Below are 26,885 nucleotides of genomic sequence, written 5' to 3'. Positions count from 1 at the left end.
TCAAAGTTTTTGTATTCAACATCATCCATGCTAGTGAACGAAGTTCAATATTTTTTCCCTATATACAATCCGAAAGATTATGCACATTGGCTAGAGTCTTGGAGCTTGTTACCTTAAAAAATATCCAAACTGCTCCAAACTGTAGTATAGATAATCTTCTACTTTGTACTTCTCAATTTTCTTTGTGACTATAGGGATTTTTGCTTAGTTCCTAGTGTTGGGTGCTATTCCTAACCCAGCTAGGTTTGATGCTCTAATGACACACTCCTTTGTTGGCCAAATTATCCAAAAACCACTTGCTCTCAAGAGTTTAGTTGGTGTGAGATCTGCTTCGATGCCTCTTTCCTATCAGCATTTTCTAACGGTCTAATTTTTATTGCAAATGCTAAGATGTGCTAGACCTCGTTTAGTTCAACCTCTCTCATTTCCCATCAATCCTCTATTCCTACATGAAACTAGCGACTTGCTACAATAGATCTTTTCCTAGTCTCCTTTCCTCTTTTAGATTTTTAATTATCTCATCTCCTTGATCTCCCCACATGTATTATCCTTGTGTATTGTGCTAATAGGTTGTCCTAGATATCCATTGGAAATTAGGGTCAAAAGCCTAGGTCCTCTATGTTTGAGCTCAAAGTAGACATGATTTCTAACTCATCCCATTAGATTAAGTCTTGATGAGGCTAATCAAGTTAGGTAGGGAGACAGTAGCTTCCAAGGAAGACACTTCTCACTTTGGTGATTTGAAGGTGGTTGTTATATTGCACACTAGGTTCTCAAAAATTAATTGCCTAATTAGACCTTGTTGGCTAGTAAGGCTTGTTAATAGCCAAGTCTCTATCACTTGTATCTCTAGGATATTTTTGATGATTGACTTTGTCTCTCAATGATGTTTTCATTTTCCCACTACGTGTTATTCCTTGGTTCAATTTCTAAGCTGGGGTTTCACTTTTCCTTACTTAGCCTCTCTTGATTGGTCCAAATTCCTCTTTATGCTTCTTTCAAAATTAATGTGATATATGTGTTTTATATTCTCTTTTAGTATAAACCATCTTTTTTTTTCACTTTGTGCAAATGACGATGCACATTGCACAAGAAGCTTTCCATTTTCCAAAAGTAATGTGATTGAATGGCATCCAATTGTGATTGTGACAATAGTGCTTAAGCAAAATTCTTACTTGCAATTTGAGTGTAATTCATGAACAAGCATTAATCCTCAAAGAATGCTATACACTTCACAATTAGTTAATGTCCTTATCAATGACTCAACCATGCAAAAATTTGCATGGTTTATTATTTTTTCTCTCTCTTAGATTTACGTGGTTGATTTGGAAGTTGTTGGGTACTCTTTATCTCGCCACATGTGCCTACACAATTTCTATCACTGCAAGTCTCAACTCAAGTCTTTTTTGAAACTAGTCTTAATGGTCCACACAAGGGTACTTGGTCCTTCCTTGTGGCTAGAGATTTCTATTTCACCTAGTGTTGGAGTTCTTTACTCATTAGGAGCGCTATTGGTAAGAGTTGTTTTTTAGCTCTACTTTAGCACAATCTCATTGAAGTAACTCTAGCTACTTCTTCAAGAGCATCATTCTTGATGGTTCAATGCATTGCATGGCCCTAAATTGCATGACAATTATAGTGCCACACACTAAGCTTCTAGGCCACTTAGCTCTTAGGTTGTTGATCCCTTTGTGCAATATCTTGAGTGATGTCGATGATTGAGGTCTAGCCTCAAGGGGTCATGGTTCTCATGGCTTCAAGGTCTGCCAAGCCACTAGTAGAGAAACCCACTGACAAGTCTAGGGAGGCGGGTCATGACTCATCACAACCCACCAAGTCTCAATGCCAGCAACCCATTGAACCCAAAGCTGAAGCCTATGAACCCTATTTCAAATGGGTACCTAACTAGCAAGGATCCCCCCCTAGGAGCAAACACCCATGCCCTCGCAAGGCTAAGGACCCACACTCGAAACCTAGGAGGCATAGAAGAAGCCACTAATATTGACAAACGATCAAGCCGCGATGGGCCCCAAAGACCTTATTGCAAGTGCAAGGCTACTATGAGGGTAACACCTGTATCTGGGTACCTAAAGTCATTATGGCCAAAGGCACTCCTCAAAAGCCACCCTCAAACTTGACCACACGTAGCATTATGCACATGGGTGGGTCTTTGGCTCCTATTCATTCTGATGTTTGTGGATCTATGCCATGCAAGTCTTTAGGTGGTGTGATTTATTCCATTACTTTCATTGATGATTACTTGCATAAGTTTTGGGCATACCCCATAAAGCAAAAATAAAAAGTCTTGGCTACATTTCATTGTTGGCTTGCTTTTGTTGAGAACTAGTCTAGGTATAGGCTGAAATGTCTATGATCTAACAATGGGGGTGAGTATGTATCAAAAGTCTTTAAGTAGTTTTGTGATGTGAGGGATATTAAGCGTCAATTGATCCCACATTACTTTTGGATTGGGATACTTATCACATACAATTGCTCTATGGGTCTCCTTTACTTATCACAAAAAAGGAGTATATCTAGAATGTCCTTGACCGGTTTCATATGCAAGATATCAAGCCTATTGGTTGTCCTTTACCTTCTCATGTGAAGGTTAGTTAGGACAATTGTCTGCAGTGATAAGTAGAAGGCCGAGATGGCCAAGATCCCTTATGGATCCATAGTAGTGAGTAGTTTGATGTATGCCATGATAGCCACTTATCTTAACATAGCATTTATAGTGGGAGTCGTGGCATGCTATATGGCTACACATTGCAAGTGATATTGGGATGCCATAAAGGGTATTATGAGGTACCTTAAGGACACTGTAGATATGTGCATATGTTATGGTGGCCAGGATACAAGATTCATGGGATACATTAACTTTGATTATGCAGGACATGTAGATAAGAGGAAGTCCATCTTTGCCTATGTCTTCACCTTTCTTAGAGGTATTGTTTCTTGGATGTCCAAGGTGTAAAAATGCATGACCCTTTCCAGTATAGAGGTAGAGTATATTACAATCATTGAGACTTGCAAGGAGACTCTCTGGTTAGGCCTTCAAGTCATAGGCCTTAGTATTTTTTATGTGGTCCCTACTTTGTATTTGGATTCTATGATTGTTATTCGTTGCTTTTGTGTTGCTTAGCTTCTATGCTAGTTGGGTTGCTTTTGCCCATATAGGTCAAAGAGCAGTTGCTCTTGATGCTTACCTAGCTATGCACTTTTTCTACTGTCATGTACTTTACAGAGTCACTTATTTAGATGTTGTTGTACAGATACTTGTGCTTCTCCTGGAGCTTGACCATTGCAGGATCTTATGCCACTTACCGGTCTTGCATCTACTTGGATGCTACTATGGGTTTGAGCCATGTTTGCCATTACGGTTATGGGCTGATTTCATGGTTGAATACCATATGGTCTTATGGCAAATGTCTTATGCTTTACTGTACTGTGGTTGGTTATGTCATGCCATTGTCTACGACTCTTCTTCATGTGGGAGATTTTGCATCCTTGGTTGATGCCTTTATGTCCTCCCGTCTGTTGAGGTTTCATGAGGCTTTGCAGCATGCTTCTACCACTAATGTACTTGCAGATGATTGTCTTTATGAACAGGTTCCCTCCATTGGGACAGCCCTCGACTGCTTGAGCTCTGTGGATGCAATGGATAGCCCTATTCATGATGACTTGGATTCCTTGTCATCTTCTACACATTCTTCTTCTACAGATGTATGCTCCCATTGTGGGAAGCTTGGGCATGTTAAAAGAAAATGTTTCAAATGGATGAGAGAGTAGCAGAGACAGAGACAGACTCGACATGAGCAGAGAGTCAGAGATACAGAAGATGCAGCGAGTGTTACCACTATTACTAGTGGTGAGGTACATGTTGTTACCCATGATGATGCAGTTGCGCATGTACTCCTGTCATCTAGTTTTCCTATAACTTTCTTGCTCAGTGATATGGCTTACGCCTCAGATCGACTATTAGATTATATGGAATCTTGTCATGTTACTCCACATAGAGCATGGTTCTCTACATATAGGGAGTTTGATGGATGCATTTCTTTGGGCCTTGAGCAGACTTATGCTATTGTTGGTACAGGGGATATACACCTAGCTTTGCCTAATGGGACTTCTCTTATACTCAGGGATGTTTTACATATTTCCATGCTCAATTAGAGCTTGATTTCTATCGCAGTCAGTTGCATAATGCAGGATATACTATTTCTCTTCAAGATAGGTCATGAAAGATCTATCCTGGTTGCTTGGTTTTGGCCAGAGGCTCTAGAGTTGGTTCTTATTACCCAATGCATGTCTCTCATGTGGGAGATTCCATGGTTGCAATTATCCGGATACCACCTGCATTGTTATGGCATTATTGCCTAGGCCATATGCACCACAAAGAGATGGATATCTTGTCTTGTTTAGAGTCGTTGTTGCCTCCTATGTCACTTACAAATTTTGATGCTTGCCCTGATTGTACTCTTGGTCCTTGCAAAGCCCCCTTGGCTTATGGCAATCGTACGAGGCATGCTCCTCTAGATCTTGTCCAATGTGCAATATATGGACCTATGCCTTCCTAGTCACTTAGTGGAGCATCGTACTTTGTGACCTTTGTTGATCATGCTACCCACCGTATTTGGGATTTTCCCTTGGTGCAGATTGAGGATGCTGCAATTATTCTTGACAGGCTTATGGATTCTGCTAGTAGCATTCCTAGGTGCTTGCAGATGGATTATGAGAGTCATGCTCTCTCTCCCAGCTTTTGGACCTCTTGTCAGCGAAATGGCATTGATTTCTTGTGCCCACGGTATTATGTGATTGCTCATGGCATGTGCCTGACCTTACTTGCAAAGGTTGCTTCTATGCTTACCACAGCTGGGTTGTCTTATGGCTTTTGGGTTGAGGCTCTTATGACGGTAGTCTATTTGGTTAACAGGACGTCGTGCTTGACCTTGGATGGTATTACACCCCATGAGGCATGGAGTGGCATGTAGCCCTCATATGATTACTTGAGGATGTTTGGCTGCCAGGCATCTGTACGTATGCCACATGACCCTATGTCACATAGATGTATCCTCCTCGGTTATGGAGATGGTGACTTTAAGGCCTACAAATTATGGGATTTGGATGCCTATCAGGTCATACACAACCGTCATGTTGTCTTCTATAAGACGCAAACACCTCTCAAGCCTATTGATGAGCATTCAGTACGCTTTATGGTTGATTTTGCAGCAGCTATAGTGCCATTACATCAAGTTGTTTATGCTGAAAATGAGGCACTTATTCGCCCAGATGACATAGCTATGCATAGCAGTCAGGGTCAGAATGTTGGTGATCAGTTGCTAGACCCCTTGTAGGCTCATGAGAGCTGTTTTCTTGTAGTTTTACAAGCTAGACAGCCAACCATATGTCAATATTCCGCTTTGCTAAGGCTACATGTAGTCTTGAGACCCTGTTGGACGAGTGTCCAGGATGTTGACTCTCTTTCAGTGATTGACTATGGAGAGTTTGACTCCTCTCTACTGTCTTGTATGTGCCACGGTGATGCTATGCACGACTCTGATGCTTTACAGTCGTGCATTGATGGATTGTGCTTGCTTCATGAGAAGCATTCTTGGATTGCTCCATTGTATGGAGCTGTGGGATTGCTTATCTCCTGGATGTCATGGACTTGGGGATGCTTAACTCTTCTTCTATAGAGGTTCCCGACACTTCTTGCACAATTCGCTTTCCGATTGGGTGTTGGTTGAGATGTCATGATTCCGCACCTTGTCTTTTTCTTTTCTTTTCTTTGTTTTCACTCCTAAACCACATTGGCCTTTTAGTGGGAGGTTGTTGGGGTAAAAGGCCTCTGGGCCTGCCCGTGTACACTGTGACCACCCATTCTTTATTCATATGTAATATGATAGTGCAATAAGGCTATCAGTTTAGTTGGACAGCACCTACATGGTGTGTGCTCTTCTCTCCCGCATCTTCCTCTTCTCCTTCTCCACTGTCGTTGCATCCCCGTCAGACATAACTAGAGATGTAACAAGTGAAGAAGTACCATTCTCCAAAGACACTAAATGTTGGGGATAAAGGCACCTCTGCTAGCCACCCGTGTATCACTACACTAACACTACTTGTACATGCACACTGCAAAGCAGCAGGTGCCCATCACTATCACTTCATTCTTTATTCTTTCAATGACATTTGAATAAAGGGAAGGCTGGTCACACATTATGACTGTTGGAGTTCCCACATTGTGTGCCTCTCTCTCTTGCTCTTGCTCCTTCCACCATAGCTCTTGCTCCCGCTCGTGCTTCCACTTCAGGGCTCACCTCCCTTCAACTGGTATCAAAGCCTTCTTCTTCTCGAGCTCGAGCTACTCTGTTTGAGCTTCCTATTGGTTGCATTCTTTTTGGGAGCCTTCTCGAGTAAGTTGGAGTAGCCCCCATAGCCCTTACCTTGTTGGTACAACATCATGTTGTGTGGAACATGCCCTTTTTTTAGCAATAGGAGCTCACATTTTTCATCTCCTATAGCATATCTTCTTCATTGGACAGCTATGCAAGCACTTATACACGGTTTTTTATTCTTGGCATTGATATTTCCACTCTTGACATTCCATTTGAGCAATAAGCTTCAGTTTTGGACTGTTATAATAGTCCACAGACTATCATAAAATAGAGAAGCACTTATCTTTGATGTCTACACTCATTGCCATTGGTTGGATGATAGAGCTGATTATACTCCGTTGATGCTTATATATTCGAGGATGCTATGTCATTGCTTGGAGTTGATTTTGGACTGATTTAAGCACTTCATTTACTCTATTTTGGCTGAGGTTTGCTAGCTGGAAATACAAGGCAGCCCTCTATTTGATGCTTCTATGATCAGCTTTGTTTGTCTTATGATGCCCGGTTGTGTTGAAGTGATGTCTACATGTATGGGAATGATATGCCCATGTTATGGGTTGGATTTGAAGCTGATTTTGGTACTGAAATAGCTTGGTTTAACAGTGTATTTGCTATTTTATATAGCACGATTGAACCTCTTTTAACAGGGATTTTATATACCTATTGATTTTGGCTATGATTCGGGTGTTCTATATGCACTCCTGATGTGTACTATTGATGCTAGTACATTGGTATATCATATGCCCATGATTTGAGGTGGATTTGAGCTTCATTTTAGGAATATTTTACTCAATTTTGACAATGAATTTACTACTGTAAAAACCAGGGCTGAAACCTATTTGGTCAGTGCATGCTCTACCTATTGGTCATGGGTGCTTCCCCGGTGACTCATACGACTACATGGATGTATACGTAGGTTGGCACACATCTTATATTGCTCTAGAATGCCTTTTGAGCTTCGATTGATCTCTGTCTTGGTTGGCATTTGATTGACATTGGTCTACAGTGGCATGCTTTGTGACAGTCATTATGCCTATGGTTTATGCTTGACCCTTCATTACATGCTTTAATGCATATGTCATAATTGCATGCTCCTTACATTGTCTGTGTTTGATTGCCACTTGGAGCTTCAATTGGGCGTCCTCTTACATACTTTGGAGATCTTGGATACTTATTTGGGTTGTCCAAGATTTGACATTGATTGTTACATGATGTACTAAATGTTATAGGTTATGCTTGACCAATCCCTTGCTCTGGATGCTCAGTTGATATTATATGGTCTTGGCTCCATGATGCCTTATGCATTCACATGTTATCTTTGAGCTTGGTTGCTCGATTGACATCAATCTTTCTGCCAGTGGGAGCTTCATGCTATCTTTGGATATTGCAAAGCTTGTGGTTTATGTGGTTGAGCTTCTTGAGTAGATGAGACTGGGATCTCTTACATGTCTATGCTCTTGATATATACTTGTCTACATTGGATGCTTTTGGGCTGATTTGATCCATCTTCTCTTTGGGCATACACCGACCTTTGTCAGGTATTTGGGTGTTTGGCTCATGGTTCTTAGCTGCTACAGTGTTTGTTACATGCCTGCTTCATGCAAGATCTGACCTAGCAGTCATACTTGACTTTGGATCACTGTTGGTTCATTGTTTGCTCTCTTTTTCTCATTGTTGTGATTTATTATAGCAAGTTGTTTTATGCGGACTATGATGTATTTAATGAGCTTAATCATGTCATCTTAATGTACTTTTGATACTATTTGGTGAACAACTGGTCATTTTAGCAGTTTCTCTTACTTTCAGCTTGTTTTCACGGTGGTTTTGGCATGTTTACTACTAATTACATCATGCGATTTTTTGCATAGTCTACCTCTGTTTGACTCATTATGGCTGGTTATATAAAGATACGACTTTGTTTAACATTGCCAAGTTGGATGTCACCAACTATGGCTATTGGAAGTCTCAAATATGGCATGTTTTGGCGCATAAATTGCAGATTAAGCCACTAGGAAACAAAGGTATTTAACTCGAGAATATGGATGATGATGACTAGGCTGATTTAGGTGCACTATGCAAGTCCACTATCATTTTATCACTCTCTAAAGAGGTCCATAATAATGTTGTTGAAAATGAAGATCAAAGTGCATGGAATCTATGGGAAAAGATTCAAAAACTTTATGCAAAACAGAGCCTTGCTTCACAAATGTATTGGCTTAATGGATCTCCACATGGAGGGGACCCCATTGTCTGCTCACTTTAGCTAGTTTCATTCTATCATGAAGAATCTACTTCAACAAGGTACTGAGTTTCAGGATAATCTACATCCTTTATTTCTACTTGGCACTTTACCTAAGTCTTGGGATGTATTTCGCACTACAATCTATACCAACAAACTTGATGGGCTGAAATTGCAAGATGTAGAGAGTGCTCTCTTGACTGAAGATATTAACAGGAAAAACAATGATGCTTCCCACAATTCACATGCTTTATCCATAAGAGGTGGAAGAAGTGGCAAGAATGATAATGATCTTCATGGGAAGGACTCTCACAAGTCCCAGTCTAAGTCAAGGTGGATGCAACAAGTCCCGTGTGGACGTAAGTCTGATCTTACATGCCATTATTATGGAAAAGCAAGACACATACGGCTGCAGTGCCGTAAGATGCGCGATGATAGGCGCAAAGAAAAGGGGAAAGAAAAAGTGTAGGAGAAATCCAATGATCGCAGCATTATACCTGCAAATTCCATCGTAAAGATTGAGGAGATAAATGTCATGCAACCTGAGGAGTCCGATGGTGACTACATCTTAGCATCCTCTTCATGTGATGTCTCTCAGTTGACTGAGGCTCGGTCTATGCATGCACAATATTAGCTCTTGGATTCAAGTGCGTCTTTTCATGTGACCCCCTAGAGTGAGTGGTTTCATACCTATCGTAGTATATCCAGTACGGTGCGCTTAGGTGATGATCGGTCTCTTACTATTGTTGGCATTGATGATATCACTCTACAGTTTCCCTTTGGTAGCACTTTTATCTTGCATAATGTAGGTCATGTACCTACACTAACTAAAAGCCTTATGTCTGCTGATGGTGGGCAGCTTGATGATGTAGGTTATCATATATGCTTTGGTGATTCTATATGGAAGATAACTCATGGCAAGCTTATTCTTGCAAGAGGTGCCAAGTTTGGCAGCCTCTACCCCTTGGTTGTATCTAGTTCTACTCTTGATCATGTTTTGATAGTGGGTTTTACCCCACATGTATCTCTTTGGCATGCTCATTTGGGGCATATGTCTCTTAAAGGAATGAAAATGCTTCATGCTTTGCAGTATATCCTGCCTTTTGACTCTTTTGACTTTGTGTCATGTGATCATTGTTTATATGATAGGCAGACTAGAAATTCGCATAAAAAAATCGGGTATTCCACACATGGGTGAGCCTTTGGCTCTTGTGCATTCAGATGTATATGGACCCATGCCCTGTCAGTCATTAGGGGATGCAAAGTACGTTGTCACATTTATTAGTGATTATTCACGTAAGGTTTGGGCTTATCCCATAAAGCAAAAATATGATATCTTGGGCATCTTTCAGCGTTGGCTTGCTTTAGCAAAGAATTGCTCTGGGCATAGGCTAAAATGCCTAAGGACCGATAATGGGGGTGAGTATATCTCACGTGCCTTTGAGCAGTTTTGTGACGAGCGGGGTATTAAGCATCAATTGATTGCCCCTTACACCCTCCCCAAAATGGTATGGCTAAGCATATGAATAGGACTATCCAGGAGTGGGTCCATAGTATGCTTAGCCAAGCAGATTTACCACAACATTTTTGGACTAATGCAGTCTCTACTGTCGTGCATCTCATTAATAGGTCACCTTGCAAGCATTGGTATTAACTTCGAGGTTGTAGAGGAGGTGTGGACAAGAAAGCCTCCCTCATATGCTCATTTACATGTCTTTGGATGTGAGGCATTTTGCCATGCGCCCAAGGATAGATGCAATAAACTGGATCCTAAAAGTGTGAAATACATTTTCCTTGGATATGGAGATGCAGGTGAGATGGGATATTGTCTTTGGGATCCGTAGGCGCAAAAAGTGATCTGCAGCCATGATGTTGTGTTCCATGAGGACAAAATGCATATGCAGCCTGAGAAAGTTGTTGAGATATGCAAGGTTATCTTTCAAGTGGAGTCCCCCTACTCCCGCACAACTAGCTAGATAGCTTGCAACAGAGCTGATCCTCATGGCCAGGATGTTACACAGGATATTGGACAGGTAACATAGCCTACATTTAGGCATTGTACTAGAGATAGAAAACCTCCTGATGACCGCTATAAGCCCTCCATAAATGATGTCTTGGTTATAGATGTAGCAGAGCCTCTCACCTATGGATGAGGCTATATGCAGGGGTGACAGTCACCCCTAGGAGAGGGCTATGTAGTCTGAGATTGACTCGTTGCATAAGAATCATATGTGGGATTTTATTTCCTTGTCTAGTGGCAATATGGCTTTGCCTTATAAGTGGGTGTACAAGTTGAAAAGTACTCCTAAACACCCTAAGCCAGCATATAAGGCCAAATTGGTAGCAAAGGGTTTTAAGTAGGAGCATGGTATTGACTTTGTTTAGGTATTCTGTCATGTGGTTTTAAGATGACCACCCTATGCTTAGTCTTGGCTTTAGCTGCATAGCTTGGCTTGGACTTGTATCAGTTGGATGTCAAGACGGCTTTCTTACATGGGGACTTGTATGATGAGATATATATGGAGCAGTCTAAGGGCTTTGCAGAGCCTGGCAAGGAACACCTAGTGTGCAGATTGAGGAAGAGTCTTTATGGCTTGAAGCAGGCACCTAGGGAATGGTACCACAAATTTGATGTGTTTATGCAGTCATAGGACTACAATCGTAGTGCTTTATTGTGCTTTCACAATATGCCCCTTCAGAACCTTGAATTGAATGGTATAAGCTTGAACAGTACAATCACCTTTCTTGAGCTAATGCAATCATTCCACTTTTTGTAGATCTTGTTGAAATCCATGTGCAAAGGTTGCTTGAGCTAGAGCCCAAGTAGCCCAACCATGCTTGCCAACCACATTGTAGCCTTGTTCCAGACAATCAATTCAAACACTGCCATCTTACGGGCCTCATCCACCATCACAAGAAAAATTCATCACATAGGTCACTTTGAATAACTAGATGAATGCATCTAGATCCTGTGAAGAAGACCCATTGAATGTTGAGAAAATAAGACAACCGGCTTGAGCCACCATCCAAGTGGTAATTGGAATGCCTTGAGGTGGGATGGATAGAACCACAAGACATGTTGGAGAAGAGAAATACTTCTGCGCTAATATTTACTATTATTTTGGTACTTTGTGCTCACTATTCCAAGACAATATGGGAAATATTCAATGTGTCTCTTACTAAAGACATGTTTCATAGTTTACTATTAACATGTGTGTGTGTAATCAATGGTCCCAAATACAAGCTCAAAATGGGAAATATTCAATGTGACTCTTACTAAAGACGTGTTTCATAGTTTATTGTTAACTTGTGTGTGTGTGTGTGTGTGTGTGTGTGTGTGTGTGTGTGTGTGTGTGTGTGTGTGTGTGTGTGTGTGTGTGTGTGTGTGTGTGTGTGTGTGTGTGTGTGTGTGTGTGTGTGTGTGTGTGTGTGTGTGTGTGTGTGTGTGTGTGTGTGTGTGTGTGTGTGTGTGTGTGTGTGTGTGTGTGTGTGTGTGTGTGTGTGAGATCAATGGTCCTAAATACAAGCTCAACATGGGCTTTGATACATGGGCAAATATTGTTGCATTAACATGGGTGCAACTTTCGAGTTTATGATAGGATGAATGTACAAATACCTTGCAAATGCATACAGTCCACTCCTAGAAGATGAACACATATACAATGACTTGAGGAAGCAAGATCTATAGAAGTTATGGAAAGCATGCTCAATGATGGCTAGAAAAATGTATCCAATACAATTATGGAAGTAATTGATGGAAGAATGGAAAAATATTTTCTCTTTGATGGCCCCACGGCCTCTTGCAAGGCGTCTCTTTACAAATTTTTGATTTTGAAGTTACAAGGCCAATCACAAGTGCTAGTTGCCACCCCATCATCTAGTATCTCTACACTACTCCATCCTAATGGGGGTACAAAACCACCACTCAAAATCTAAAATTCCATTACATGTATGTATACTAGCAACCTTCAATTTGTTGAGCAATGATGGCATGATGGTGGTATCCACCACAATATTTGTGACAAATTCATGTCATTTTCTTAAAAATTATTATATAAAACCTTGAGCACTAAGTTTTTAATCATTTAGACATTGGAGGTCATTCACCCAATGTTTTACATGACCGATTCCCTACACATCTAGAGTTTGAATACTTAGCTCAATCCAACATTAAATCCCATGATACACCATTTTGCTTTTGAAGCATTTTTGCATAGGACTCTAAGGGATATGATGACTTTTGATTAACAATTCGGAGTGAAGGTTATCCTTTTCAGTTGTGACTTCAAACAAATAGTGTCTATAATTTTGAGAGGGCACATGAAGACATTGTGATTGTAGCTTTGTGCTTCTCTAAATTTATGGGAAAGTTATTTTTCTTTGAGGTTGACACAGAACATACATAGTGTCAATCCTAGGGCAAGATCCAATGAGGCTGATTTTGTGGAGTGGATACAAGATATTGGGGATGGTATAATGTTCATTGTTGATGATGAAAAGGTGAAGCTTAAAAGGTGAGAAGGATTGAAGCTTGCTTGGAAGTGAGCTATGGTGGAGAGCAAGAGCAAGAAGAGAGAGAAACACAAATGGGAACTCCAACAGTCACAATGTGTGACCAGACCTTCCTTTATTCAAACTATCACTAAAAGAATAAAGAATAAAGTGATGGTGACGGGCACCCAACTCTTGCAGTGTGCAGTGGTGGGTATTGTCAGTGTAGTAATATATGGGCGGCTAGGCAGAGGCGCCTTTACCCCCAACAACCTCCCACTTAAAGGTGAACCTGCCCCAGTAGTGGAGGAGGGAAAAGAAAAAGAAAAGACAGTACAATGTGCACATGTACAACAAGATGAGAAAAAATGTCATCTCATCCAACGCCCATCAATCTCCTAAGGCAAAGCGCTCAATAGTGAGGCTTTTCGTGAGCAGATTTGTAGGATTTTCGTTAGTGGAGATCTTGACAAGGTCAACAAACTTATCCTCCACGACCCCACGTATGAAGTGATACCTCACCTCAATGTGTTTCGTCTTCGCATGGAAGATCGGATTCTTGGCTAGCTGAATAGCACTCATAGAATCCGAATGCAACGTAGGTATAGTATCCATCCCAAGGTCATGAACCAAACGGCCCAACCATATGGCCTCCTTGCAAGCCTCAGTGGCTGCAACATACTCGGTCTCAGTGGTAGAGAGATCCGTACACTTCTAAACCCTGGACATCCAAGAAACAATACCTCGAGCATAGATAAAAACATAGCCGAAAGTGGACTTCCTACTATCTGCATGTTCTGCATAATCGGAGTCTGTGTAGCCCACAACTCCTGTATCTTGGCTGCCATAGCAAATACACATATATGTTGTGCCCTTCAGGTATCTCATGATACCCTTTACGGCATCCCAATGCTTTTTGCTAAGTGTAGCCATATAGCATGCCACAACACCAACTGCAAAGGCAATATCTCGACGAGTGGCTATCATGGCATACATCAAACTGCCCACGGATTATGCATAAGGGATCTTGACCATCTCGGCACTCTGCTCATCCATCTATGGACAATCGGCCTATGAAACCTTCACATAAGAAGGTAATGGACATCCAATAGGCTTTTACATCCTGCATGCGGAAACGCTCAAGGACTTTATGAATGTACTCCCTCTGTGAGAGGTAGAGTAGTCTCTGATGCCTGTCGTCCTTAATGCGCATACAAGAATGTGAGAGGCCTATCCCAAATCCTTTATCTCAAAGCTCTTCTTCAGCTGAGATTTAAGAGCATCTAGCTCATCATGAGCTTTCCCTAGTATCAACATATCATCCACATAAAGTACCAAAATAAGCAATGAGCCATTACGGGCTTTCTTCGTGTAAAGACACGGATCCATAGCACTTATATTGTAGCCCTGTGACTGCATAAAGGCATCAAACTTATGATACCACTCCCTAGGTGCCTGCTTCAAGCCATAAAGACTTTTCTTCAACTTACACACTAGGTGCTGCCTCCCATGTTCTGCAAAGCCCTCAAGTTGTTCCATATATATCTCATCATACAAATCCCCGTGCAAGAATGTAGCCTTGACATCCATCTGGTACAAGTCCAAGTCAAGCATGCGACTAAGGCCAAAACCAAGCATAGGGTGGTCATCTTGACCATAGGAGAAAAGACTTCATCAAAGTCAAATCCATGCTCCTATTTAAAACCCTTAGCACCAAGTCTTGCCTTATAAGCCGGTTTAGGGTTTCCAAGGATACTTTTCAGCTTGTACATCCATTTCATGGCAAAGCCTTCTTGCCCTGTAGCAGTGCAACCAAATCCCAAGTCATATTCACATGTAGGGAGTTTATCTCAGACTGCATAGCTCTCTCCCAGGAGTGACTGTCACCCCTGCGCATAGCCTCATCATAGGTGAGAGGCTCTTCTGCATCTGTAACCAAGACATAATGCATCAAGGGCTCAAATCTATCAGGTAGACGTCTATCTCTACTAGACCGTCTCATAGCAGGCTCTGATGCCTGTGCAGCACTCTGGCCATGTGTATGCTACTGCAGGCTATTCAACTAGCTGTGCAGGAACACGTGGCTCCTCATAGAATATAACCCTGCGTATCTCCACCACCCTCTCAGGCTGCCTATGCATCTTGTCTTCATGGGAGACTACATCATGGCTGTGGATGACTTTCCACGCTTGCGAATCCCAAAGGCGGTTATCCATCTCGCCTATATCCCCATAGCCAAGGAAAATGCATTTGACACTCTTAGGATCCAACTTAGTATGCTTGTCTTTGGGTGCATAGTAGAATACCTCACATCCAAAGACACGTAGATGGGCATAAGACGAAGGTTTCCCAGTCCATACCTCCTTTACAACCTAGAAATTCAAACCACAAGAAGATTATCTATTTATGGCATGCACAGCTGTAGTGACTGCCTCATCCCAAAAGCTTTGTGGTAAGCCTGCATGGCTAAGCATACTGCGTACACACTCCTGGATGGTTCTATTCATCCGCTCAGCCAAACCATTCTAGGGTGGGGTATAGGGGGCAGTCAACTGACGCTTAATATCCCTCTTGTCATATAGTTGCTCAAAAGCACGTGACATATATTCTCCCCCATTGTCAGTCCTAAGGCATTTTAGCATATGCCTAGTCTAGTTCTCAACCAATGCAAACCATCTCTGAAACATAGCCAAGACTTCAGACTTAAGCTTAATGGGGTAAGCCTAGACTTTACGCAAAAAAACGTCAATGAACATTACAAAATACTTTGCACCACCCATAGATTAACGGGGTATGGGCCCACAGACATCCGAATGTACCAATGCCATGGGCTCATTCATGCGTGTCCTACCAGACTTCTTATGCATATTCCTAGTCTTTCTACCATAAAGACAATGCTCACATGAATCAAAACATACGTAGTCAAGGGGCGGGAAGTACTGCAAACTAGAAAGCATTTTCATTCCCTTCAAGGACATATGGCCCAAACGGGCATGCCAAAGAAATACATCTGGGATAGAACCCACTAACAAAACATGGTCAACAGAGGACCCATCAACTACAAGAGGATAGAGGCTACCAACTTTGGCACCTCTAGCAAGCACAAGTTTGCCATGGGTGATCTTCCAGGCAAAATCCTCAAAAGAAACATGAAACTTTGGCACCTCTAGCAAGCACAAGTCTACCACGGGTGATCTTCCAAGCAAAACCCCCAAAAGAAACATGAAACCTAACATCATCAAGCTGTCCTGCAGAAATAAGACTGTGTGTAAGCACAGGTACATGACGTATATCCTGTAACAGAAAAATACTGCGAGTAGAGAACTGCAGCCGTACATCCCCAATACCAACAATAGCAAGTGACCTGTCACCAAGAAAACTGAACCAGAGACAATGCAGTAGGAGTGGAACCACTCACGGCATGGTGTAACATGAAATGAAACATGAGAATCCAAAGGCCAGCACTGTGCATACATAGAGTGAACATCAGTCAATGATGTAGCATCACAAAGACTAGCTACAAGTATGTACTCGCCATCGGAGTCATCAGTCTGCATAACATTTATCTCCTCGATTTTCACACTAGATTTCGTAGGCAAATGTTGCGATCAAAGGACTTTTCATGTACTTTGTCTTTCCCCTTGTCTTTGTGCTTCTCATTGCGCAACTCATGACACTGTGGGCGTATATGACCCTTCTTGCTGTAATGATGACATGTCACATTAGCATTTCTCCCACAAGACTTACTGCGCGACTTAGACCTAGACTTCTGCAAGTCTCTGCCACAGCCATTCCCACGGTCATTCTTGCCATTACCATCTCTACCTGTAACAGTCAAAGCATGCGACACACAAGAGGCATCCAAGTTCTTACGGTTGATCTCTTCTTGCAGAAGAGCACTCTCTACATCAGGCAAATTCAAAATAGTAGCAGGAGCACATAAGGTAGTGCGGAATACATCCCATGACTCACTCAGAGTCCCAAGAAAAAACAATTGAGTAACCTCATCATTAAGGGTAATACCCTGCAAAGTCAAGTTCTTGAGAATAGCATGGAACTGGCTCAAATGAGCAGACATTGTCATATTCTCCTTCATGCGCAGGTCCATAAGCTGCTTCAGCCATAAGCTGCTTCAGCCAATACATCTGACTTGCTTGACATTGTCATATTCTCCTTCATGCGCAGGTCCATAAGCTGTTTCAACCAATACATCTGACCGCTTGACTTTTCTTGTCATAGAGGTTTTTAATTTATCCCAAAGCTGCCAAGCACTCTGCGCTTCTTCCTCAACCACATTGTAATGCACTTATTTAGTGAGAGACAAGATGAGGGTGGACTTGCATAACTCATCAAGCTCATCCCATTTGTCATCAGTCATAGTATCAAGCTGCTCGCCATGCATCCTTAATGGCTTCATCTTCGATTTCTACACTAGTACCTGCCAAACTTGGCTCTTTCAATAGGCATAATTCGTACCATCAAGCTTAATGATGTTGAAGATAGCACTATCAATGGAAGAAGAACCCATAATGCAGTCCAAAACAGTGTAGATAGTTCAAAATTGCTTGTTGTTTTCTATTGTAAACAGCCAAAATACCACCAAAACCGAGGCAAAATGACCACAAACTGATAGCTAATGATGCTACCCACCAAGTACCATCAAAAGTACATAAAATCAGGATGATTCATCATGAAAATTCCACATCATCCCATACACAACTGCTTGCTGTAATAAATTACAACCATGTACAATGAGAGCAAACTGTAGGCAAAATCAATGCACGAAGTCAACCACAGACTGTCAAAGCATAACCAGCATCAAGCGAGCATAAATCAGCATATGATAGTCATATGGACATTGAACAAACACCCAAGCATGTCAAACGAATCTGTCAGTAAGTCGGCACACCCCCTGTGTGATAGGGCAAAGTGTACACAACACTAGCAAGACCTAACACAAAGAGGTGTATGCTCAGTAAGTGTGAAGCCCAAATCAGCCCAAGTACATGTATGCAGACCACGGCATATCAACTATGCAACATCCAAGTGAAGAATATCCTAGTCTCAGAGAAGACTCAAAGCTCAATAGCATAAACTATCAAGATTGTGGGAGAGAAGGAAGGAGTCTAGCTTGAAGCTTTCTTGCTTGCACAATGGGGGAAGACACACAAGGGTGGAGGCTGAAAACAGTTTTCCTCTTCTTAGTTGTGTAAGCCAAAAGAACTCTAGTACAAAGAAATAAGAGAACCCTATGTATGGGTCTCAAACCAAACTCAACTAACTAAGGTGGCATACTAACTGAGCCACGAACTAGAGTAGATAAGGATAGCTATCATGTAGCTATTATTCATCGGCGGTGTACCAACCGCGTCTGCAACTGACAAGTCGGTGACATAAGTACTCAACGGTCACCCTGGCGTATCACGAGTGGAGCTCGATATCTCAACACTCCCCCTCAAGCTCAATCCCAATTCCTGCACACCAAGCAGGTCTCTGAACTTGCGCAGCTCCTCTGCGCCCAATGCCTTCGTGAATATGTCAGCTACCTGATCCTCTGTGCTGACATAAACTAGATCAATAAGACCTAGTAAAACCCTCTCTCGCACATAGTGATAATGTACCTCAATGTGCTTTGTTCTAGCATGATAGACTGGGTTATTTGCCAAGTGTATACTACTCATGTTGTCACAATAAATGACAACTGGCCCATCTGTAGACTGATGCATATCATAAAGTAGCTTATGCAACCAAGCTACCTCACATGCAGCCATTGCTGCACCCCTGTACTCCGCCTCTGTGCTCGACAAGGCAACTGTAGGCTGTTTCTTGCTGCTCCAAGTGACTGCAGCACTCCCGAAAGAGAACACATATCCACTGGTAGATCGTCTATCAGAAATGCTACCAGCCCAATCAGCATCAGTGTATCCATGCAACTGTATCTGAACCCCAGTCTCATAAAATAGTCCATACTGCAATGTGGACTTCACATACCTGAGTATGCGTCTAGCCGCATCCAAATGCGGTTTCCTTGGAGCCTGCATAAACTGACTTACCAATCCAACAACATAGCTCAAATCTGGCCTGGTAATAGTCATATAAATCAAACTTCCTACTATGCGTCTGTACATAGTAGGGTCTTCTAGAAGCTCACCTGCATCTGTGCTCAGCTTCACATTCTGCTCCAAAGGAACTGAAATAGGCTTACAGCCTGTCATCCCATATTTGGACAGCATGTCCAATCCATACTACCTCTGCAAGAGCTGTATCCCACTTGGTGATCTAATCACCTCAATGCCCAAGAAATAACGCAGCTCTCCCAAATCCTTCATCTCAAACTTCTGCTTCAATAGCATTTTCACATGAAGGATATCTTCATCACTGTCACCTGTCATAATCAAATCATCAACATAAATGACAAGTAGCATAATACCTTTCTCTGTTTTTCTCACATAAAGTGAGAAATCTGCCTTGGAAATCTGAAAGCCAATAGTGACAAGACACTGTCCTATCTTGTCAGACCACGCTCTAGGTGCTTGCTTCAAGCCATACAAGGCTTTCTTCAACCTGCAAACAAACTCAGGATGAACAGCATGCACATAACCTGGTGGCTGCTCCATATAGACCTCTTCTTGCAAATCACCATGCAAGAAGGCATTCTTTACATCCATCTGATGTGAAGACCATCCCTTTGATGCAGCCATAGCAATGACTGCTCTTACTGTTGCCATCCTTGCAACTGGACTGAATGTTTCTTCATAGTCAATGCCATATGTTTGTGCATACCCCTTGACTACTAATCTTGCCTTGTATCTGTTCACAGAACCATCTGCATTGTGCTTCACCTTATAAACCCACTTACAGCCAATTGCATTCTTACCTTTTAGGCAAAGGTACTAACTCCCATGTAGCATTTGCTTCCAAGGCATCCATTTCTTCATCCATGGCTTTCTCCAATTTTTCTTTTCCCATGGCTTGCTCAAAAGATGTGGGTTCTGGTTCCTGTATCACTTTGACCATATATGCATAGTGAATGGCTGTAAATCCATCATATTTCAGCCTATCCACAGGATACCTAGCTCTCGTAGACCTGCGCAAAGTAGGTTCACTCCCAGGTGCTCTCAAAACATCCCTGGTCTTCCTTACTCCAGGTGTAACAATAGAAGGGATACCCAACTCATCATCAATGCTCTGTTCTGAGCCACTGGATTCACCATCCACATAAGAGTGACCTGCATTCACATCAAACATGGGCTGATCAACCTTCTCTTTTCCTTTTCGTGATACCTGCATACCACTATCTGCATTGCTTTGAGAAGATTCTCCTGATCTCAATCTGCCTGTCCATGGCGAACAATGTGAACCATTGCTAGAGGACGCTCCAGGTCCACTAATATTTTGTGACTGCTGCTGTGAATTCTGTGCAGCATTACCATTTTGTGCATCTACATCATCAATCACATTTATTGGTTTATACCAGCTACTCATCTCATCAAAAACAACATCTCTGCTCACTGTAAACCTACGAGTAGAAGGGTTATAGCATCTATACCCTTTTTGCTGCAGAGTAACCAATAAAGATGCACTTCTCAGCTTTTGGATCCAACTTGGATCTCAGCTCATCTGGCACATGTACATAGGCAATGCAACCAAAAATTTTCAAATGAGAAATATCTGGTTTCCTACTAGTATACCTCTCCTCTGGAGTCATTCCATGTATTGCTGCAGTGGGAGTCCTGTTCATTATGTAGACTGCTGTAGCAACTGCTTCAGCCCAATAAAAATCTGGCAAGTCTTTTTCATTGAGCATGGCACGAGATACCTCTCCAATATGCCTGTTTTTCCTTTCTGCAATTCCATTTTGTTGTGGGGTATAACTGCATGAATATTGCTGCTTTATGCCATGCTCCTGCAAGAACTTTGCAAACTCATTTGAGAGGTACTCTCCCCCTCCATCTGACCTTAGGCATTTTATTTGCAGACCTGTTTCTTTTTCAGCCATAGCTTTAAGGGTTTTGAAATGCCCAAAAACTTCACTTTTCTTTTTCATAAAATACACCCAAAATTTTCTGCTATAGTCATCAATAAAAGTGACAAAATAATGACAGCATCCAAGAGATGCAGCTTTAGTAGTCCACACATCAGAGTGGATTAATTCCAATGGCTTCTCACTCTCTTGAACATGTCTAGGAAATGGTTTCCTTGCATGTTTTCCAAACTGACAGGCTTCACATACCTTATGCATTTCTGCAACCTTGAATTTTGGCAATCCTGCAATAATATTTTGGGCCTGCATTGATTTAAGTCGCTGTACATTAACATGACCAATGCGTTTATGCCAGATATCAATATCTGCAACTACACCGGTCCCATGTGCAAACATTGCTGCACTCAATTCAGACATGTCTGCATCCAATGTAAACATTCTGCCCTTCTTCTTTCCTTTTGCTATCAAGCGACCTTTATTTTTCATATCCTCAACAAAGCATCCATGAGGATTAAATCTGACCTGCAAGCCCTGCTCAACCATTTGACCAACAAAAACCAGATTCTTGGTGATTTCGGAACATGAAATACATCGGAGAGGTATTTCTTTTTCCCATCCTGCATAGACAAAGGTATTTTTCCAATCTGCACAATAGGATGTGCAGTATCATCACCAGTCTCCACAAATCCTGGTTTTTCCATTTTCCTTGCATCCTCCATCCATTCTGCATGACCTGTCATGTGGTTTGACGCACCTGAGTCAACATACCATACATCGTTGCTTTCTTCTGCACTTGTCACAGAATTGTTCATGTGCTGCACCATAAACAGATGCTCATTTCTGTCATCACCCTGTCTACTAGAAGATGCATAATTTCCTTGTTGCAGTTTTCCATTCATGATGTCATTCTGCTTTTTGTAGCAGTCTTTAGCCATATGATCCATTTTACCACAATAGTAGCATTCAACATTACTGTTTGCATTTTGGCCTCTTTGCCATCCACCACGACCTCTTTGGCTCCCCCTGCCTCTAGAGTTACCACGTCCTCCTCCATAGGACTGATTTTCTTGAGTTTGCTGCATATTCTGATTTCTACCACGGCCTCCAAATCGGCCTCCTCTACCTCTGCCTCTACCTCTTCCAGCATTTGAGTAGAAGACAGCTTCTTTTGAAGTTCCTCCTGAAGAAGATGCACCACCATTTCTCTGCTCCTCAGAAATTAGAAGAGCAATCAACTCCTCAAAGTCAGGAAATCTTTCACGAACGGAAATGGATGTTCGAAACTGTGCATAATCCTTTCCTAGACCATTCAAGGTCACGGAAACTAAATCATCATCTTCCACTGGCGACCCAATGGAAGCAAGTGCATCTGCAATCTTCTTCACCTTCATGTGGTAGTCATTGATGCTCATATTTTCTCTTTGCACATTATGCAACTCTTGCTTGAGCTGCATTTTCCTGGCTTGTGTATTTGTGCTATACATTTTTGACAGAGTATCCCATGCCTCCTTTGGCGTACTTGCATCCTGAATATGCACAATCATAGAGTCTGAAATGCTGATAGACAGCCAGTACATAACTTTCCTGGCTCTCTCATGCCATGCTTTGAATGCCTGCATTTGCTGTTGATTGGGAACATCAGGAAGAACTGGTTCTTCTTTATTTCCTGCAACAAATTCCCAATATCCTTTTCCCATAAGGAAATTCGTCATTCTAAACTTCCATGCCTGGAAGTTGTTCTTGTCAAGCTTTTCAGTGACAATCTGTGAAAGAGAATCAGACGCCATTACAGAATACTGCAAGAAATTCTGTTACTGCAAAAAATACAGCTTCACCCTCACAAGGGAAAATCTGCAAAACTGGCGAAAGTGGTATTTGACCACACAGTCACTTCCTAGTGACGATTTTGCATAAACAGGAACCAAGGATGATTCTGAAACTCCCAATGTCTCTGCGCACAAGCATACGATGCAATTTCTACAGTAACTTTTCACCGACCTGAAGAACAGTGGCTGCACAGCATAAAACTGAGCCTTTTCCTGAGTGCGTGCAGAAAACTTCCGTCTGCAAAACAGGCCCCGAAATGGCTTCACCGCGAAGGGCGTCTCAACCTGAGACAATGCACTCCTGCAATTTCCGGCTGTGCTACCTGCAGAGATCTTCTCCCAAAACAGAAAATGAAAGCAACACTGCTCCTCTTACCAGACCACCGCGAGCTTGGCTTGCTTTCTTGAGCTCCTTACCACGAACAAGGCTCTGATACCATGTCAAGATTGTGGGAGAGAAGGAAGGAGTCTCGCTTGAAGCTTTCTTGCTTGCACAATGGGGGAAGACACACAAGGGTGGAGGCTGAAAACAGTTTTCCTCTTCTTAGTTGTGTAAGCCAAAAGAACTCTAGTACAAAGAAATAGAAGAACCCTATGTATGGGTCTCAAACCAAACTCAACTAACTAAGGTGGCATACTAACTGAGCCACGAACTAGAGTAGATAAGGATAGCTATCATGTAGCTATTATTCATCGGCGGTGTACCAACCGCGTCTGCAACTGACAAGTCGGTGACATAAGTACTCAACGGTCACCCTGGCGTATCACGAGTGGAGCTCGATATCTCAACATAAACCACCTGCTCAATGTCTGTCAAACATCCAATGATGCTCCCACTGGCACAAAAGCCATATGGATCAAGCCAAGAAGCTCAAGAAAGGCATATGAAAGCACCAGTGCGACGAAAGATCCAAGACCAGACATCATGAGCATATAGGCTCTATAGCCTCCAAGTATAACATCCATAGACATCAAGTGTATCGCAAATACACCTCTTGCAAGCCAAGAAATATCCCAAGTATGTTCCGGGAAGCTAGATGCAAGCCAAGACAAGGCACTAGTAGCAGTCGGCTCCAAACAATGTAATGAGCATGTAGTAGTGGCATAGGCCAAGCATGTTAAGACCAGTCAGACATAGGTAGCATACAAGCCATATGTACATTCAAGACGGAGCATCAAATTCATTCCAAAGCCAATCTCGAGTGCAAATAAAGATCCGGAACCAAAGACAAGCTTGATGCCATACCCCGAAGGTCAATACTTCATTGCATATCCCAATGACATAGCCCAAAGCCAATAGGCATAACCAAACATGAGGTAATAAGCTTCAGCCCAATGTGGTACAATAGTGATTTACTGTTCAAAAGTGAGTATTTTCAACAAGAAGATCAATCCAAAATGATGGCATAACATGTGCCTTGCATCCCCAAACAATCGGTCATCAATAGGTATCAAACCGCTTGACTAGGAAGCACCAAACAAGCATAGGCATCAACTACTAGTGTAGCATTGACATTTAATCTTTGTAGGCTATTGTAGACTATTTTAGAACAATGCTACAGAACCTCAGATCAATGTCCAAGGCTCGAGAGGCTTCAAAGCATGTCAAGCATCAATGCTAAGGGTGCCAAATTGATCCAGGAATAGGGCATGACCTTCAACAAGTGGGAGATGAGCTGTCCAAGGAGCTTGTAGATCAGGCACAACTCACGTTGATCTGCTAAGGGCTTCTGCTACTGTTGTTTTGCTGGTCAAGATGGTAAGGAAGCTCTAGGGGATGCCCAAGGAGACACACAACAAGCCTCAAGTGCCCAAATGCAAGAGGGAGCAAGATCCAAGCTCCAAGGGTTTGAGCTATGGCTACCCTGATTGATTGCAACCTAAGAACTAAATTAAAAACACTAAAAGAACACTTCAATACCTCTGTAGCAATGCCCTGAGGGTGCCTCAATAGGCCGAGAAGCTGGAAAGGAGACCCAATGATGTAGGTATTTGAATGGGAGTTAAGAATGCCACGAACCAAGCTCGAAAATTCGGGAAGCCTCGCTCTGATACTAGTTGAAAGGTGAGAAGGATCGAAGCTTTCTTGGAAGTGAGTTATGGCAGAAAGCAAGAGCAAGAACAGAGAGAGACACATATGGAAACTCCAACAATCACAATGTGTGACCGGGCCTTCCTTTATTCAAACTGTCACTAAAAGAATGAAGAGTAAAGTGATGATGATGGGCACCTACCACCTGCAGTGTGCAATGGCGGGTAATGTCAGTGTAGTAATACACGGGCAGCTAGGCCAAGGTGCCTTTACCCCCAACAAAGCTTCCACCTAAAGATCCAATGAGGCTAATTTTGTGGAATGGTTATGGGATATTGGGAATGGTATGATGTCTGATGTTGATACCCACCTCAAATGATTTTGCAAGAAAGGTCCAATAGTTATGTGTCCATTCTACATGACTATTTAAGGTTTCTTGGTGAGAGAGAGCAATTTCCACACCTCAAAATACTAGAGTTGATACACTAAGTAGATTTGCTTTGTAAAGGATATTGAGTGATGTGAGACAATATATACTGCAAACAATGCTAATGAGAGGAATGGCAATCCATTCCTTTATACTACACAATACCTAAATTTGCACATAATCACTATGGCATGATGGAAATATTTACACAATACCTAAAGTAGCACATAATCACTATGACATGCTCACAAAAGTAGCACATGATGGAAAAAGTAGCACATAATCACTATGGCATGTGAATTTAAATGCCCCTATCATCTTGCTTCAAATTTTGGACCCATCTAAAAGAATGTGCAATGGTACAAGACTTATATGCAAGGGGGCTCAATAATAAAGTTGTAGAGGTAGAGATAATAATATGTAGTAATGTGGTGCAATGTTATGCATTTCAAGTACATTGCATCTATCATTCACAATGAAAAGAAAACTTCTAGTGATGCTTGCTTTTGCTATGACCATCAACAAGGCACAAGGTCAAACATCATCCTTTTGGGACTATACCTTAAAAGTCCCATCTTTACTCATGGGAAATTGTATGTTGCACTATCTCGAATATAGTAACTTCATGGCATGAAAGGGTTGGTGGGAGACAAAGAATTCCATACAAGTCCTACTATGAATATTATATATAAGAGAATTTTGCAAAAAGTGTTGTAGTGTTCACTTTGTTGTTGCATATTCTTGAGGGTGAGTTATTTCAATTTTGTGAGCATGTCATAGTGATTATGTGCTACTTTTTCCATCATAATATTTGTTCCTTTGATTGTGAAATATTTGACAAATGGCTACTATCGTTTCTAGATATTATCATGCTCCAAATATTCAAATGGCCTTGCAAAAGAATTTTTTCCGGTTTCTCCAAATGCTAAGATTTTTTGAAGTACTTCCCTTTCTTCATGACTTTTGGAGGGGTGTTTCTTGATGTTAGATATCATAGTTCCTTGACATATTTATTTTCTCCTCATCCACTCATGGCCCATATTGTGTTGTGTTCCTACATGAAGTGGAACCCTTCTCATTGAAAGCAATGGGAGTGCCATGATCTTTGTTGTGTAGCTTTGATTCTATCTTTGTAAGTGAGGGATTAACTATGAACTATGTTACAGGATTCTTGGATTGCAATATGGCATCCACTTACTATGGAAACATCACCCATTTCAAGGACTATTATATGGCCCCCAATGCACATAGTTGTGCCTACACTCACTCCACTTTCAAACAATGTAGGGAAGAAGAGAACATTTTAAAAATGTTGATTTTTTATGTGTGGTTTAACGATAAAGTTAATATTTTCTTGTTTTGGTATCATTTTCATCTCTTTTTTGCATGTGGGATACACAAATGAGCCTTGTTTTGCATGTTAATATTTCAATTTCCACAAGCATGGTTGAGAAAGAAAGTGCATGGAAATTCACATGTATGCAAAACATT

Source organism: Lygodium microphyllum, chromosome 10 (assembly GCF_053477565.2).
Source record: "Lygodium microphyllum isolate KBCC chromosome 10, Lygodium_microphyllum_v1.1.10, whole genome shotgun sequence".
NCBI classification, from domain to species: domain Eukaryota; kingdom Viridiplantae; phylum Streptophyta; class Polypodiopsida; order Schizaeales; family Lygodiaceae; genus Lygodium; species Lygodium microphyllum.
This window is presented reverse-complemented; position numbering follows the sequence as displayed.